The following is a 14,031-nucleotide window of genomic DNA, read 5'->3' as shown; positions in this document are numbered from 1 at the left end:
CACGGCGAAACCCCGTCTCCACCAAAAATACAAAAACCATTCAGGCGTGGCGGTGCGTGCCTGCAATCCCAGGCACTCAGCAGGCCGAGGCAGGAGAGTCACAGGAGCTCGAGGCAGGGAGATTGCAGTGAGCCGAGATCATGGCAGTACAGTCCAGCTTCGGCAACAGAGGGAGACCGAAAAAAGAAGGAGAGGGAGACTGAAGAAAGGAGGGAGAGGGAGAGGGAGAGGGAGAGGGAGAGGGAGAGGGAGAGGGAGAGGGAGAGGGAGAGGGAGAGCAACTAATTTTTATATTTTTACTAGAGACAGCATTTTTCTTGTCATTTTCCTTTTTATCTTTTGATAAGTATAGATGTTACCACAGGATATTCTCCCTACTGGTTAAGTTCTTTCTTTCTTTTCTTTTTTTTTTGGAGACAGGGTCTTGCTCTGTCACCCAGACTGGCATGATCTCAATTCACTGAAACCTCTGACTCTCCTATCTCAGGAGGTCCTGCCTCAGCCTCCCGAATAGCTGGGACCACAGGCCTGCTCCACCAATGCAAATTTTTTGTATTTTTAGTGGAGATGGGGTTTTTGCTATGTTGCCTGGGCTGGTCTTGAACCCCTGAGCTCAGGCAGTTCACCAAACTCCAACTCCCAAAGTGCTAGGATTACAGGGATGAGCGTCTGCATCTGGCCATAGCTAATCTATTTCTGAAGAGTTAGTTTGAATACCCATTGAAGTAAGGGTAAATAAATGAAAACATTTTAGTCGTTGCCTTTTTTTTATGGTTTTCAGATATCTAGTGGTGCATAAATGGATGGGGTTAGAACCTCACACTAATGAGTAATGAGGACTTTTCTGTGATTATTCCATTCTGGCAGAGTATTGGATAAACTACGGCAGCAGGGGATCTGAGAAACTGATGAGAAAGATGTGTTTGGCATTTGGCAGAGAATATCCTAACTTAGCACCTCTCCAAATTGTCCACCCATATACCCAGATGGAGGAAAAGTGAATTCAATTTCCAGGAGACATGAGAGTGTATCCACTATAAGCACTAACTTTCTTTTGAAGTCATATATTTAATCTTTTTTTTTTTTTTTTTTGAGAGGGCGTCTCACTCTGTCACTAGGCTGGAGTGCAGTGGCACGATCTCAGCTAACTGCAATCTCTGCCTCCCAGGTTCAAGCAATTCCCCTGCCTCAGCCTCCTGAGTAGTTGGGACTACAGGTGCACGCCAGCACGCCTGGCTAATTTTTTGGATTTTCGTAGAGATGGGGTTTCACCATGTTGGGCAGGACGGTCTCAATTTCCTGACCTCGTGATCTGCCCTCCTTGGCCTCCCAAAGTGTTGGGATTACAGGCATGAGCCACCACGCCTGGCTGAAGTCATATATTTAATCTTAAAAACCCAAGCTGGGTGTGGTAGCTCATGCCTGTAACCCAGCACTTTGGGAGGCCGAGGTAGGCAAATCATTTGGGTCAGGGGTTTGACACCAGCCTGGCCAGATGGTGAAACCCTGTCTCCTCTAAAAATACAAAAATTATCTGGACATGGTGGTGGGCATCTGTAATCCCAGCTACTCAGGATGCTGAGGCAGGGGAATAGCTTGAATCTGGCAAGAGGCAGAGGTTGCAGTGAGCCGAGATCAGGTTCACTGCACTCCAGCCTGGGAAATAAAGAAAGACTCCGTCTCAAAAAAAAAATTATTATAAAAAACCCATACACATTTTATAGTATACCCGTATCTGTTCTTCGTTAATTAACATATTAAAAATAATAAATTACTCAAAATTAAAACTCTGTTTCTTTAGGAAGCTGCACCACATTTATCCCAAGGATTCTCACGTTCTCTGCACACCTGCCTTCCCAGGGTTTGGGTACTCCAGCTGCAGGAGTGTGGTTCTGATCTGTCTCCTTTATCATAGGTATAATCCACTTACCAAGAATGTGACTGTCAAAAGTGAAGGCCTATTCAGGTCATCTGCACACTTGTTCAATCCTCAGCAAGTTCAAACAATGAATGAGAGAAAGGAAAGGGGGCTAGCTCCAGCACCACTGATGCCAGCGATCCAACTACTAAAGAGTTTGAAACTTTCGTTAAAGACCTTTCAGCTGAGAATAATTTGGAAAGCCTCATGTTACATTCCTCCTCAGATCTGGCTCTTTTTCCACACCATTCCTACAAAGAGACATCATGGTTCATTAGAAGACATGACCAAAATCCACTAGGGAAGGGCAGTGGGCAAAGACTTTATTCTCTTGAAGAAGGGGTTCTCGGGGGCTGTAAGCAGCAGGCAGAAGACTTTATTGCATGTGTGATTAGGTGACAGTGACCAACAGTTTTCACTGGGAACTGGGATCAAGAGTGACCCAACCTCCTACTCATGCACCTCTCTCCCTGTCTCTTTACCTTTTATGTCACTCACTCTCTCTCTCCCTTCTCTTCTTCTCAGCTTCCTCTGTCTCTCTCCCCATCTGTCTTCCTCTTGCTCTCACTCCCTTCTCCTCTCTCTCTCTTTCATCTCCACTTCTCTCTCCCTCCTCATCTCCCTCCCTGCCACTGTTCAGGCTCCTGGGGCCCCACCTGGACAGGCGCACACAGGAGTCTTAGGCCACCTTTCAGGGCACACACACAGGGCTACAGAAGCTTGGTCCCCCACCTCCCAGCACCCTCAAAGTCAGGGGTGTGGGACCTTGCACTCTAAGAAGCAGAAGCTCCAGGTCACCCCTGGCTCAAGTGGTGCACCTGCCAGGCTGCCAGCTTCCATCCTGTGATCTGCTGAGACCACAGCAGAGGACGCCTGAAAAGGCCCTGGCCTGCCCCAGGGTGGGAGTAGGGGTGAATTTGGGGGTGGGGGTAGGGATGACAGCAGCCACCGCAAACCAGTCCCTGGGCTGCTTCCTGCCCTGCACCCTGCCAGGCAAGGCCTCCTCTCCCACCCCTCTCCCACCACCTCCACCCCTAGACTGCCCCAGACCCAGGCCCCAGAAATCTCCCTGGATCCAGGAACTAAGGGCAACCACTGGGCTCCGCTGCCATAGGGATGAGTCAGCTGCCCCCTCTGGGTGCTGACCAACCTTGGCTCTTATTTATGCCCCACCCCAAACCAGCCACACACCACCCCCACTAGCATAACCACCTCCTCCTGACTTTAACCCTGACAGCGCTGCTTCCTGGTAAACTTCCCCCTTCCACCACAGTCCAGGTAAGCCCAAAGGCCAGCGCCCTCCACCCACCCTTCCTGGGCGCCACTCTACTGTCTGTTTGCCCAGATGTCTTAACCTGGCTTTAACAAGATGGAACAGACAACAGGGATGAGCCCCCAGCCTCTCCCAGGAAGATTTGGCAACATGCTCTCCATTTAGAAGCAGGGGCAGTGACGGGGCCTAAGGATGACCCCAGGCTTGTCACCCAAGGAGTAAGAAGGGCAAGGAGCCAGGTTTCCTGCCCTTACCCTGGGAGGACATGGCCAGAGCTCCACAAGGCCCTGCGTGGGGCTGGCAGGAGAGCAGATCCACTCTCCTCTTGAGGAAGCAGACACTGCCTCCAGGAAGCAGCAGATGGGGGTGCACTGACAGAGCCCCCGAGTGCTATAGAGCAGGGTCAGGAGATCTGCACACATCCTCAGCCGCAGGGGAGCTGCAAGACAGGCTGAGACCCTGATAGGTTTGGCTCTGTGTCCCCACTCAAATCTCATCTTAAATTGTAATCCTCCGGTGTCAAGGGAGGAACCTGGTGGGAGGGGATTGGATTTGGGGACAGTTCCCCCCCCCCATGCTGTTCCCCTGATAGTGAGTGAGTTCTCAGGAGAGCTGATGGTTTTAAAGAGTGGCACTTCCTTGTTCTCCACTCACTCCCTCCTGTTGCCTTGTGAAGAAGGTGCCTCCTTCCCCTTCGCCTTCTGCCATGATTGTGTTTCCTGAACTGCGAGTCAATTAAACCTCTTTCCTTTATAAATTACCCAGTCTCAGGTATTTCTTTATAGCAGTGTGAAAACAAACTAATACAGACCCCTTCCCTGAGATGCCTTCTCCTTAGGCCACCAGCTGCCCCCATGCTCCTCCTCTGCCCCCTGGTCTTTATTTCCCCTCATTAGGCCCAAGTGACCCACAGGGCCAGCCCCAGCCCCATCCTACTGCAGGCCTGTGTGGCTGCTGGAGAGGCCGGGCTCCTTTCCTCACCCTGAGGCTGCCTGATATGCTCTCTGGATCCTGGAGGAAACTGACCCCCTATCCTCATACTAGTGCAACTTCTTCCAAGACTCAAAGCTGGACAACATGAGCTGGTCTTTTTTCTTGTCTCCACTTGCTAGGGTTGTCACTGGGACAGTCCTAGAGTTGCTGGGGGGAGAATGGATGAATGGATGGATGAATGGACACTAGTCCAGGGAGGATGTCCCTGTCTGTCCTGAACTGGGCCCTTCCTCCGATGAGAAGCCTTCCTGAGTGAGTTTATACAGTCATCCCTTGGTATCCATGGAGGATTAGTTCTAGGGTCCCTGGGGATGCCAAAATCCATGGATGCTCAAGTCTCTGATATAACATGGCTTAGTATTTACATATAACCTATGCACATCCTCTCGATACATTAGACCATCTCTAGATTAGTTATGATACATAATACAATGCAGATGCTATATAAATGGTTGTGATACTGTATTGTTTAGGGAATTATGACAGGAACAAAGTCTACACATGTTCAGTATAGACAACCATCCAATTTCAGTTCTGAATATTTTCCATCTGCTGTTGGCTGAATCCACAGATGCAGAACTCCCAGATACGAGGGCCAAGTGTGCTTTGAGAGTAGGGTGGGTGAGGTTGCTAATGAGTACAGGGGAGCAGGTGTCGATCAGGAGGGCCCTGCATTGGGGCATCAGGACACCCTGTTTCAGGACTTGAGCCTCCTGATTTGGATGGCACAGGCAGGCTCAGCCAAGGTCAAAGCCCTCCCCTTGAATGTTCTTTTTATCCCAAGCTCTTTCTGGCTCCTAGAATTTGGCATCACCTAGGCCTTGGGTGGAAGGACAGATGAGCTAGATTTTCGATAACATGTCTAGAAGAGTGAGCCTCTACTGTGTGCCAGGCACTTTCCCCACAGGATCCCCTAGCTGGAATAACCAAGGATCATGGAGAGAAATACCCAATTAAAATATCAGAAATAAAAAAAGAGATACCATTAGAGATACTAAAAAGACCATTAGAGATAGTAAAAAGATCATTAGGTAATAGTATTAGCATTTTTATTCTGAGATTCAACAGCAGCAGTCACTTCCCTCCATCCCTATGTGTATCCCAGGACCACCCTGGGCGGGGAGGGCTGAGGTCAGGGAGCACCCATGGATGCTCTGATGCTGGCCCTGGGCCCCGGGGGTGACAGTGGCAAGGAACTGGGTGCACACATGAGTGGGGCAGCCAGGCCTGGCCAGATAAGCAACACATGCGTGCACAGATGTGTTTACCCACATACACGTGTGCACACACATGCGGAAACACATTGCAGGCAGGCATGTTGATGCCTCAGGCAGTGGAAGATGCTGACTCTGGGCCCTGCTGACCCAGGCAAGGCCCCATTGTGATGCCTGCCATGACTTCAGAGTGTCACTGATACTTAGCACCCGTCCGCTCTCCATCCTGCCTCTGTGTTCTACAGCAGCTACGCACACACAGTGGTATCTGTGAGAAGCTCTGTGGACTCAAAGGTTTTCTCCCTGAAAGGCATAGCCCAGGCCCGCTGATTCATCAGAATCAGGTGAGTGTGACCTGCTCTCTTCCCTCCATGCTGACTTGGTGACAGTGGCTACAGTGTGGGCAGTGCTAGCTTCTGGGCAGCTGCCGAGGAAGGTCACCCCTGGGCACTCACCGGGTACCCACTCTATGCTGCCCATGTAGACAATTGTCTCTTTCATCCTCATGGGGGCTCCTGAATGTACCCATTCGACAGGTGTGACATCTGGGCTCAGAGAAGCAGTAACCAGCCCAGGAATCCAGGCATGACGCTGGGTTTTGCTCTCAGCCCTGCCCTGTGCTGGGCTGGACTTAAGGCCTGAACCTGGTGGCCTCCTTGCCCTAGATCCCAAATTTGTCCAGGGTTTCTGATCCTGAAGGGGCAGAGCCTGGCCCTGGCAGAGCCACTGGGATGGATCCACTGTGGGTGGGGTGGAGGGGAGGGTCCTCTGAACACATCTGTGCCCTAAGCTGGGTCTTGATGGTCCCTGTGGGACCCACTAGACACACATGGTCCCTTGTCTGGGAGTAGCATGGGGAGCCTTCTGCCTTTGGGCAGCTGTGGAAAATGAAGGAGCCCTGGAGAGCTGGCTGGAGCGAGACTATCTTCCATCCTGTTCAAACGGGTCCAGGAACTGGGGTTCTCCCCAAGTATTTCTTTCTCTGTCTGATCCTCTCAAGGCCTTGCCCTCCTTTTGCCCCAAGTGTTCCCAGGAGGGACAGTCCATCTAGGTGTTCTCCAGGACCAAAGACCCACTGTTCTTCCTCAGTGACCCAGGAAAATGAAGCCCCCTCCTATATGGATAGCTCAGAATGGTGGAGTCCACCATCCCTCCCTGAGAGATGTGGTTTCCATGAGCACAGGGGCTGCTTTGGAGACAGTAGATTATTTTCATCCCCAAAATCAAACACCCTCCTGCTCAACTGGCGTTGTTCCTAAAGTGGCTTCACTGTTCAGACTGAAGGGCCACCGCAGTCCAAGTGATGAGTGGAGTAGAACTGAACAGTCAGGAGAGGTCTTGTTCCCCACAGGAAGCTGAGCATCTCTGTGGTCCTGAGCATCCCAGGAGGCCGACTGTACAGAGACCTCTGGTCCCTGTCCCCAGTCTGCCTCCACATCCCTGGAATAGCCCATCATGGGCCCTTCACCCTTGGCAGGTGGACACCATTGAAACTGCCAGGCCAAATATGTGCCCATTTCATGGCATTTGGGGACAATGGGACTCTCTGTCCAGGTCCCACTGTTCTCAAGTCCTTAGGAAGATGCCCACCCATGCTTGAGGCTTTAGACTCCAGAGACCTGTGCAGGTGTGGGCCACTGGGTCTGGCCCCTTTTCACCTGGGTGCAGTGGTGGAATGGGTGTTACGCAGCCAGGCAGCATCTGGGAACCAGGCAGGAGAAGTTCAGGTGTTCTCTGAAGCTCTCAGGTACAGTGTAACCTTTAGACAATTTTGTCTCACAGGATGGACATGGTAGAGGATGCAGATACTTTGCAGGAGTGAGGGGACATCATTATGCAGCATGAGAAGGTAGAGGTCAGTCTGCTCCCTGGGGGGAGGCCTCCTCCAGAGCACCCTGGTGAAAGGGTCCTGGGCTCCCTAGGAGCACAGGGCAGGGATGGGTGGCCAATACACAAAGGCCCTTGCACCCTTTACCTTGGACCCCTCACCAAGGCTCCCTCTGAGTTACAGGGACACTGAGCTGGTCTGCCAGAGGACATGGGGCCTGTGCCTGTTGGAATCTACGGCAACATTGATCGCTTTGGGATTCTGCAGTGAGTCCTCTGTGCTTCCCTCAGCCCCTAAAGCACCTATCTCTGCTCAGGGATGGGTTTGCTTTTACAAAGACCTTTCTGACACAGGACATATCTCCCCAGGTCGAGCCAACCTCCTTTCCAGGATCAGAACTCCTCCCTGGCTCCCCTGCAGGTCCAGCCCGAGGTTGTTGTTAGGCCAGTGGTGCAGGGCCCATCTAGGGAGTGCGTGGGAATGGAGAGGGGTCTAGGTCAGGGCCCTGGGCTCTCAGCAATTCTGTCTCCAAGTTAGCACTAGAGGAGGGGGGCAGCCTGAGGGTCTGGCCCTGTTCACTTGGAGACAACCCCAGTGAGATCCAAGCGTTGTGGCCACAGGGTGAGGGGATGCCTGACCCAGCCTCGGGGTTGTTGTCCAGCAGGTCTCTGAGGGCCCACCTGCCCCTGTTCTCCCCCATTTCCCTAGAGCTACAGCCCTCACTGTCCCCATGGTGAAGGGGGAAAGGCATGGGGACCATAGGGGCTGTGGTCTTAGGGGAATGGAGGAGAAGATGGGCAGGGCCGTATTCTGGGCATCTCACGGAGAGCCAGGGAGGCAGCAGAGCTTGTGGCTAATGACCTTGGGTCTGGTGCTGGGAAGGGATCTGGGGCCAGGTAAGAGGAGCCCATCCCTCAGGGATCACAGGATGGAGAGACAGAGGATCCCGGGGTAGGTAGGATGGGAGGGAGCTTATGAGCCATGCCATTTCTGAAATGCAGTGTGTGTGGCTTGGGTGCAGGGAGAGGCAGGTGGACCCTGGGAAGTCAGATGCTGTAAGGGCCTTGGGACTCTCAAGTGGGATGGGCCCCTGGTGCAGCCAGGGTATACCAGGCAGGTCTCAGACCAGACCCCCTAGACTGGTCACTCCCTGAGGGATTACTGTCAGGGCCTGGTCACCCACAGTGGGTAGCCCCCATCCTATCCAAGGGCTGACGTTTCTCAGCTCCAGCAGAAAGCACCACCTCCAGTCCAAGAGGGGCAGACCCATTGTGCAACCTGACCACCCCCCACACCAGGGGCCCCAGTAACCCCCGCCAGGCTGGCTGTGTACTCCCTCTTCTCCCAGGTCCTGGCCCCTCCTGGGAGTCAGCCCCATGGGAAGGCCCTTGTCCTCCCTTCCCTGTGCCTTCTCCCAGGCTGAGCCCTGAGCTGGATGGGACAGAGCCAGTCCTTTCTGGGGGTTGACTCCCTGACCTGGACAACTCCAGACCCTCTGCAAGTCCTCAGCTCTGCCTGGGTTCCCTTACAGTGAGATGGAGCTGCCCCTTATCACTACCTGGGAGGCGAAGGTAAGAGCCTGATCCATCGGGGGCTGGTCCCAGGACAGGGGGACTCAGTGGGTGGTTGATGAGGGAGAGGTGGGTGGTTGATGAGGCAGAGGAGGCAGCAGGTCTGGGCAGTGGCAGGTGAGGGCAACACGCTGTTACTGGGAGGGGCAGCTGTTCCTGCTGGACCTGACCCCAGGTTGTTTCATCACTGGCAGTTTGATGAAATTCCAAAGTGAGAACCACAGTCATGGTATGGGGGTGGCTGCCCACTTGTGTTAGGACCCCACCTAGAGGCTGGGACCTGACCTATGACTGGTGTGTCTGTGGCCTGAGGATGGCATGTCCCGGGGTCCCAAGGCAAGCCCACTGGTGCTTATTTGCTCAAAGGCCCTCAGCCCTTAGGGTCTTTCCTTCCCTGGCTCCTTCCAGCTGGGTCCCACCAAGGCTTCAGAGCCCAAGACCCAGCATCCACGGGCCACTCCAGGAAGCCTGGCAGCTCCGCTAACTCCAACATTCCTCATTTGAAAGCAAATGCGGCAGGAGATGAGATGAAAGAGCAAGTGGATGGAAATGCTGGGAGAATGGGAGACATATCAGAACAGCAAAAAAGTAATGTGTGGAGGGAGAGGCCCCCGGAACCACTCTGCAGAGACAGGGGACAGGCACCCATGGCTGTGGCCTGGCACCATCAGCCTCTCAGAGGACGAATGGCACACTGTCCTCACCCAGAGGACCACAGGCCTGGTTGCCAGCTTTGCTGCCCATTCATGCAAGCATCACCTTGCTGGGAGGGAAACTGAATCTAGGGCTGGGGCCCCCTGGAGCTCAGAGTAGGGATGCCTCCTGGTGACCCAAAAGAAGGAAAAGGTCCAGATATCAGTGTTCAGGACTCAGTGCCCACACACTCTTTCAATCCTGGGAAGGAAGACCCTGTACCAGCTTGACCTCACCTCTACTGAGGAATCATGGGGCCAAAACCAAAGATTTCCAGAATCCTCGGGCTCTGGTCCTCACTGGGATTGCCCTGTGGCCTGTGACACCAGATTGTTTTCTGCCCACAGCTGATTGAGCGAGTGTATAAAGGCATTCCCATGAACATCCAGGGCCAACTGTGGTCAATCCTCCTGAACATTCAGGAAAACAAGGCAAAAAATCCCAGAAAATACCAGGCATGCTCAGCCAGAGCACAACAAACAGGCCAGGCCATGTCAGGGGCCCAGGTCTCCAGCTAGAGAGAACATCAAGCCCAGGCTTTGGGGGTGGGGGGGGTGGTCAGATGCACATCCTGGGCACAGACGGTGACATGGTCACCACAGACGAACTCAGCTCTCATGACCCTCTCCGGCTTCAGAAACAAGCCAAAAAGCAGCTTTCTGCAGAAGGACATCTTTCTTCTTTCCTTCCTTCCAGAAGGGCTGACTGTGGGCTGACTGCCATTTGGGGCAGTCTTCCATCTATTCTGAGCCTGCTTCCTCCTCTTGGCCCTGCCCTACAGGTCATGAAGGAGAAGGACAAGAAGTCCTCTGGACACATCCAGCAGATCGACCTGGACATGAGCCAGACATTAAGGAACCACCTGTTCTTCAGGGACCAATATGGAGTCAAGAAAGCCTATGGGAGCCACAGGGTTCCAGTGGAGATGGGGTGAACCAGAGGGATGGGGACTTCCCTGGAGCAGAAGCCAGGGTCACCCAGGAGGGATGACAGAGCTGCCAAGAGCTCTCCTGTACCAGGGAGCAGCTGGTACCATGGACCGAGCACCCCCCAGGTTCCAAGCCCTGGGCCAGACTGGAACATGTGGGGCCAGAACCCAGGAGGATCCTGAGGAGACAGACAGCAGCAAAGAAAATCATGCACAATGGTGAAAAGTGCTCTCCCTGACCCACAGGGACCCATGGTAGGACCCACGGGAGGGCAGCAGGATGGAGGGCCCATGAGCTTCCCCAGGCAACACTGACAGCACCAAAAGCTGGGGAGCATGGGGTCCTGGAAACTCTCATCCAGGTCTGCTGGGAACATCACATGGCACAGCCACTTTGGCAGCCAGTTGCGTAGTGGCTCACAAAGTTCAATGGACTTGAACCACATGTCCCCAAAGCGTCACTGATATTGAACCCACTGATTTGAAAACTGGTGTCCACATGAAACCTGCATGCCATGTTCACTGCTTGATTCATTGACACTCACACATGGAGGCTATGGGAATGACCTTCAACACGGGAATGCAGAAAGGAAGGGTGGTCCTGCCTTCAAATGGCAGAAGATTCAGTGAGAAAAGGGAATGATCTAGTGATGCCCACATGAACGTGGGTGGATCCTAGATGCGTTTTGCTAAGGGAAAGAAGCCAGGCCCAATAAGCTACCACAATAGGATTCCCATTCCTAGGCCACTCTGGAAAAGGCCAAACCATAGGGACTGAGAACTGGTCTGGGTGGCCAGATGCTGACGGATCAGGGAGAGGCTGGCTGCATAGGGGCCACCCTGGAGACTTGGAGGATGAAGGAGTCACTCCAGGAGGGGCTGGAGCAGTGGCCAGGAGATTCTGCACATTGGTTTAGAACTCTCCTTGCCCTGCAGTGCCCTGCATCCCCAGCCCAGGGGTTTGGCTCGCCCCTAGCCCACACGAGGCCCAGGAGGGCCCCTGCAGGCCACACAAGCAAGACCCTCTGCCCAAGAGGGGTCATCCCAGGGCAGAGGCTGGGGCTCAGGCCCAGCCTCATGGGCAGACTGGGCCAGGACCCAACTTGGGAGGGCTCAGGGAAGCCTCAAGCCCTGGGCAAGCCCCTGTCTCCAGAAGCCACATCCCCACTGAAATGAGTGCCCCCCATGAGGAGCTGCAAGACCTTGTCTGACCCAGTGTCCTGGAGGGGTCAGGTGACCCTCATGGGGAAGGTCACTGACTCTGGAGACTGAAGCCCCAATGGGCGCAGCTCGAGCCACCAACCCCAGCCTGGAAGGGCCAGGTCCTCCCATGCCTGCTGTCCCCACAGATATCTCTTGGGATAACCCTGCACCTGTGGGACATGTATTTGCTGAAAGGGGAACAGGTGCTGATGCCGATAACAAACATTGCCTTTAAGATTCAGAGGAGTAAGTCCACGTGTGGCCAGTGGGGCCTGGGGAGCGCTGGGGTCAGACCCTGACTGGCCCAAGGGCAGCTTCCTCACACTGTTCTCATGATCCTCTGTTCTGGCCCAGAGGGAGGTCTGTCCAGGTGGGCTGGGCAGGGCACAGTGACACCAAGCCCATCCCCCACATGACCCAGATGAAAGTCAGGAGTGTAGTGAGCACTTTTTTGCCCAGGCTAACCCCCAGCCACAGCCTTCTGTGCATATCTGGACCCCTGGAGTGGCCATGAAAGGATCCAGCATCGCCCAGTGGGAGACTGAAGTGGCCATGGGGTGTGGGCTCTGACCTCTCCCAGGGAACTCTCCTGGCCTGATGCCCACCCTGTCCCTAGAGCACCTCATGAAGACGTCCAGGTCTGGCCTGTGGGCACATTTTCGAGACCAGTTATTTCATACCTGAGCCATGGACAATGATCCTGTTCTGAAACACCTTCGGGCCTCTATGAAGAAACTAACAAGGAAACATGGGAACCTGCCACCCCCAGGTGGGCTCCAGTACCAGGTCCCCTCCTGAATCACCCTCTGGGGCAGTCAATACTGGGGGAGTGCCCAGGACCCCCAATCCTACTATCTGGGTCTTCCTCTTCACCTTTCTTTCTCCTCTTCCTCCTGGACTCTAAGAAAGTACAGGAGGCCCACCATTCCTCAAGGCAGGTGCTCAGTGCGTGTGTATGGAACATACTGTGCAGGAGGGGGATGTGGGCAAGAGCCTACAACAAGCCCCCTCCAACTTTCCATGGTGGCCCGCTCTCCCCCTCACAGGGCCCTCAAGGGCACTGGAGGAGCCAGACCCATTTGTGGGAGCCCCCACCCCTCCCTGAGAGCACCCACAGCCTCAGAGAGCAGCAGAGGCCCCTCACTCCGGCAGATCCCTCTAAGGGTGCCAGGACGACAAGCCTTGAGCCAGGGAGACAAGGGAATCAGGTGTCCCTGACCCCCACAGCATTCAGGGAGAGGGCACAGGAGGGACCCCGGGCCCAGAGCCAGAGCCAAGAGTTCAGCCAGGCGTGGGAAAGGTCAGTCCTGGCATGGACTGAGCAGCCCAGGAGGGCAGAGGGTGACCCACATCTGGGTCCAGTCACCCACTGCGGAGGCAGGTCCCCATGTGAGGTGGCAAGGGGGCTGGGTGACAACCAAGGCCCCTCCCACCTGAGTTCTGACAGGGGGCTGTATCCCAGGCCCAACAGCCCTGGATAAGGGTGTGTGGCAGGAAGCCTTCAGCCTCTCTGAACCCTGGGGGGCAGTCCCAGGAGCCGCCTGCCATGCCCCGACATCTTCCCCACCCCAGGCAGCACACACCCCTCCCTCTGGGATCAGCAGACTACAGGCGTGTCCTCAGTGTCAGACCACGGGGGCCACACAGAGACTCCGAGGACTTCAGAGACCCAGGCAGGTGAACTCAGGCCTCAATATACATCAGCTGCTCTAGCTGAATTTTGTTCAAACTCAGTGAACATCTGCTCTACAGGGTGTGTGTGAAAGGGGCAAGAATGAGTAAGCTGCAGATAAAGAAGACAGGACACAGGGGGTCTGTCTAAGCTCTATCCCCTGCCTTCAGCACTGATGAAGCAAATCCAATACTTAGGGAATGGTGGCCACATGCTAGGACAGCCCCGGGCTCTGAGGATCTGACAGTGAGTGACGCAGAACCAGGCCTTGCCCTTGGGGAGCTCTCCAGCATACACCTCCTTCTCCCCTCCCAGCACCCTGCAAAGCAGGCATCAATGCCATTGCTAGTGCACAGAGGAGGAACCTGACTGATAGACAGGTTGATGGGTTTTCCAGGGTTGCACGGCTTCTGGGAGACGGTTATGACCCCGAGGACAGGGCACAGGCCAGTGTAATGCCACGATGGGATGAGCTGTGGTCTGTGCTGCATAGAGGCCTAGGCTAAGGTGGGACTGATGGATGACCAGGTCAGCCAGGTCACTGAAAACACTCTTGGGTCCTCACCTGCCAGCTCCCAGGAGTCCGGAACTCCCAGGAGAGTGGTGGCAGGTGCCCCATCCTCAGCTGGGTGGGCCTGGATAGAACAGCAAGGCGAGGGCACATTTCCCCAGCCCAGCTCATTCCAATTTCGTGGAAATATTTCCACACACACAAAATTGCAAATAGCAATGGATGTG

The sequence above is a fragment of the Pongo pygmaeus genome, chromosome 19 (genome assembly GCF_028885625.2).
Source record: "Pongo pygmaeus isolate AG05252 chromosome 19, NHGRI_mPonPyg2-v2.0_pri, whole genome shotgun sequence".
Taxonomy (NCBI): Eukaryota; Metazoa; Chordata; class Mammalia; order Primates; family Hominidae; genus Pongo; species Pongo pygmaeus.
This window is presented reverse-complemented; position numbering follows the sequence as displayed.